Source organism: Aythya fuligula, chromosome 1 (genome assembly GCF_009819795.1).
Source record: "Aythya fuligula isolate bAytFul2 chromosome 1, bAytFul2.pri, whole genome shotgun sequence".
Lineage (NCBI taxonomy): Eukaryota > Metazoa > Chordata > Aves > Anseriformes > Anatidae > Aythya > Aythya fuligula.
The window spans coordinates 126,251,076-126,256,067 of record NC_045559.1 but is presented as its reverse complement, the minus strand read 5'-3'; positions in this window follow the sequence as shown (position 1 = coordinate 126,256,067).

The following is a 4,992-nucleotide window of genomic DNA, read 5'->3' as shown; positions in this document are numbered from 1 at the left end:
AAACTGAGTGTTTTATTCAAATGTATGATGTTTGGTAGGTAATTTCTGTGGTCTCTATGTTCCAGAGAATGTATTGGGCATAATAAGTGTAAGAACAATTAATGTCACCACAGCCAACAAGCCAGAGATCACAGTGAGCATCTGGCATGTGTTCCTCTCTTTCATATCTGCACAATTCTTGAGTTCTGTATTTTGTAGCTTTGAGAAGTGAGACTGTGGTCCAAACGGCAAAAATACATAAGCAGAGGCAGTATACTGTAAAAGGGAACAGATATTGCTGCTTATAAAAGGTAACAGAAACTGTCATAGAGTATGTGGTGGGTTGACCTGGGCCAGTTGCCAGGTACTCACCCAGCCACTCTCTCACTCTCCTTCCTCAACAAGATGAGGGACAAAGTAAGGTGAAAAGGCTTGTGGGTTGAGAAAAAGACAGGCAGATCAGTAACAGACTCGACTCAGGCAAAATTAATTTATGGTTGGATGGTGAGAAACATAACAAAAACACCTTAAAACATCTTTCCCAAACCCTGTCTTCCCCAGGCTCAGCTTCACTCCTTCATTCCCGACGCCTCCGTTCCTGACTCCTTGATCTCCTCTGCCATAAGCAGTGTAGGGGATGGGGAATGGGGGTTTGTGGTGAGTTCATGACAGTTCTTTGTTGTTCCATCCTCTCCAAACTCTTTCCCTGTTCCAGCATGGGCTGCGGTCCTTCAGGAACTGCTCCAGCAGGGGTCTTCTCCGTAGGCTGCAAGTCCTTTGGGATAAACCTGATCAAGTGTTGGTCCCCCACGGGTCACAGTTCTTGTCAAGAGAAAACTGCTACAGTATGGTTTCTCCAAGGGCTGTCATGCCTTAAGGAAATATCCACCTCCATATCTACCTCCATGGGCTGCAGTGTGGGCATCTGCTCCACGGTGGTCTTCTCCATGGGCTGTGGGAGAACCTCTGCTTCAGCACATTTCACCTTCTGTTGAAGCATGTCCTCTCCCCCTCCTTCTTCTCTGAACTTTCTGTTTGCAGGGTTGTTGTTTCTCACACGGTTTTGCCTCACGTACACTGCCATGTGGCATTTTGCCCTCTAAATACGTTATCGCAGAGGTGGCACCAGGGTGGCTGCTGGACGCAGCCGTGCCCTGCAGCGGGGCCACTGGAGCCGGCTGGAACTGGCTGTGTCCTTCAAGGCAGCCCTCACAGAGGCCCCCTGCAGCCCCTGCTGCCAAAACCTTGTCGTGTCAACCCAAAGCACTGCATTCAAGTTCAGTGTTCTGTTTTTGGAACTCCACGGCTTACATCAGTTTTTAAAACAGCTCCGAATGAGAAAGGGGTGACCCCCGGACGCCTCTCAGCGAGACACGGGTACCTGGGGGTACAGAGTACCACCCTAATGCCACAAGATGTTTATGAAACCCCAGATTTATTATGATTCACGTGGCAGTTGGACACGGTTATGACAATAAAATTGTACCATAGACTAATGAAGTATTTTCACAAATTACCTAAGTTAGAAAGCACGATTTGCACATCCTAAGTTGATTGTTTTGCCAAGAAAACGTTTCAAAGTCCAATAACTGCATTTTGCATGGAAAATAAAGGCCCTTTGTTTTTCCTGAAACCTGAAAAAAAATTGCCTGTTTTTCTGCAAATCTATTAAAAATGTGTTTCTCTCAATTTAGTCTACTATCTCCAATTCCATTTCATTTAGGTTTGTTGACACTTCGGATTTCTTTTTTTTTTTTTTGTGTGTGTGTGTGTGTGTACTGGCTATCTAGCATTCCATTAAAACTATAACTCTAGTTTAAAAGACACGGCTATTAAAATATAAAGATTCTATCGGATTAAAGATAATGTAGATTTTTAGGCCTAGTAACTCATCTAATCCGGGAAACAGATGTTTCAGATCTGTCTTCAAGCTATTGTTATGTGAACAGAAGGACAAAAAGAGACTTTATAGTTTAAGCATTCCTGCATAATTAGGATTTAGTCTCACAGTTGATAGCTGGAAACCAAAAATCTTGAAAGTATTTATCTTAAGGTACAATAAACCTAGCAACGGGAAGTAATTTACTGGGGAAAAAAAAGGAACTTGCATCCTGGATTCTTCCTCTGACTTGTTTTCCAATATTGTAGCACTTAACTCTCCACATGTAATACATGATTTATATAATGCATAACATGTAATTAGTATATGTCTATATAGTAATATGTCTCTGTCAGCCTGCAGTATATGCTCTTAATACCTGATTCTCCTCTCAGTTTGCGTTTGTAAAACTATAAATCTAGCCTGAGTTACAAGTATGTACTACTCCTTGTGGGAGGTATATACAGTATTTAATATCTGTGTCAATTTATGCTTATCTTTTAGGTATGCGTGTATGTTAAGAGTAAAATAGAATCAGCAACACAATTAAAAGATCTGATATTTCTTTAATTATTTGGCATCATAAAATCAAAAATTCATCAACTTTTTCTGAAATATAAAAACAGTTTTCAGCAAACTTGAATTGAGAAATGCCCCTGAGTGTTCTCAGCAAGTAGTTTATCTGAAAACATTTACTTTGGTATGAAAAATACTATTTTCATTTGCTTTTGAGTTAGAAAATGATTTCAGCTTAATCTGTTCTGCACCTTAGTTAAGAGCCATGACTTCTTACTGACTCCTGTTGAGAGAAAGGGAGGAGGCATTTCCTGGAGGCACATAAATATCTCTTTGATGCACATAATTTTCAGTAATTTTGTGAGAGACTGAAGAACAATGTATTTACAAGCAAATGGGTGGAGCTGGGACAGGAATAAAGACGACCCAGTTTCTTTCTAGTGACTAGCTAACAGTAGGTGAGCATATCTTGATGTAATCCCAAGAGAATGAGAGAGAATCACTTTGCAGTTCTGGCAGGTTCTGACAAGATCTTGTAACAGAGACATGAGAGAGCACGAACTGTAAACGAGAAGTTACCTGAGCTACTTGGTGAATGTGCACTAAAGAGATCTGAGCAACCCAGTATGTACAAGGCCTCGTTTCTACCGATAGCATCAAAGAGTGAGCTGATTTCAATTTGGGAGCAGAAAATGAAGGAAAGTGTCCTGATCTAAAATCATCAGGGAAAGCAGGGGAAGAACGATTCTCACTTTGCAGACAATGAAGTACAAGGAAGCATGATTTGCTCATGGTCTTACAGGAAATGTGTGGGAGAACAGGAGGGATTATTTGTCCCTCCTGACTCCCAGCCCTGCGTCTGGGCGTAAGAACATTCTTCTTCAGTTATGGTATGTATTCCTGAGTGAAACAACTAAGATTTCTCCAAAGAAATACTTATTTACTCTTCGTTGATTAAAAATCTTCCACCACTCTATGCCAAAACTTGACGTATATCTTATTAGAAGCTTGACAGTCTTAACCAATCCCTGAATATTCCTCCCCATCACTGAATTATTTGAGCAGTAATGAAAAAGAGAGGCTGGGAGCTGATACTGTTACTTTCAGCTACAACTTTGACCAAGAATGACAGATACTGACATTTTTTGCAGATGAATAAACGAAGACTAATAGAGATACGGCTGTGAAGATTAAATAATCTATAGTCTCAATTGGATGGAGAAAATGCTCAAAAATGTGGTGGGAACATATAATAAGCATCTGGTAGAATGATTGTCAAAGATTAACCATGTTTTATATTACAAAGCCTGGTAATTCATCCAGGTTTAGCTTAATAATAAGTTTGATGTTTTGCTTCAGATATAATACAGACTTATGTGGGTTATCCCATATAAACAACTTTTATACCACTGTCTCCCACAAGAGTAATCAGTAAGTATAAAGGACAAGGAAGTCCTCACAAAGTTTTCCATAGGGAAAAGAAAGCTAAGAAAGGCCATTACAATTACAGATGGCATAGAAAGCCTCTGTGGATAAATTCATTAAGAAAGGCAAATGTTAATTCCCCAGGCATACCCACTCCCTATTCATGGATTTTCAGGCTGGTTGTGTTTGCTGAAGAGTGCAGGATCGAGAGACCTGATGATAACCCTTGAATCATAATCCTTTGTGAAAGGATGCTACCCATTTTTGTGTATGTGTGGTTATCACAAACTACGGGATTTTCAGATGTGAAACTGCATTTTGAATTGTACTAATGCTATTGTTCCATAACAAATAACTGTGAAATGGCTAAATACACCTGAGCTTTCTCACCAACAGAGAACACGAAGAAGGAGGTGATTATCAAGAAACTCAATCCCTTTATATGCATGAAGCAAAAGTCTTTATATGCATGAAGCAAAAAAGGCCTGTTGCTGCAGTTTTATGACTAGGTAAGCTATTTCACCACCTCCTCTGCTCTTCTCCCTGTGCCCTTCTCCATGGGTCCTTCTCCCCTTTTCACATCGTGTGCTGCTTTGCACCAGCACAGATGTTCGTGTGCCCACTTGGTGAACCAGGGTTGCTCACAAGGGTAGTGTTAACCTCGGTTTATGCCTCAGCCTAGGTGGTGAGGAACCACACGGGATGCTTCGCGTGAAGAGAGCAGGACAGCTCATGGCAGGAGCAGGAGCCAGAAAGGGTGGGGGTGCGGCAGGGCTGCTCCTTCCAGTGGCAGTCTGGGCCTGAAGCGCTCATGGGACTGCTGTGTCAGTTAATGCAGTCATTTCCTGTTCTAAATTTAGTTCAAAGTGGTAATGCCAGATATTGCCGTGTGGTAACTGCTAGTGAATTCCTCCCTTTTGAAATAACGAGCACCAAATGTACAGTTATTGAGACATTTGTTGCTATATATTCAAATTATGTTGAAGGATCAGTCACAGAAGCAGGTATGTTCTTACTAAGCCCATGACATTTCTTTTCATTTCATTTTTGATGATGAAACCCTGTTACGTCTTTCTCAGCATGCAGTGGTTATGTCTCAATATTTAGTAATTGGGCTTTTTGTATGGAGATTCACTTTAGAAGGAACATGATATCACCTTAAAAGAACTGTGCAAATAAAACCCTGTATTCTG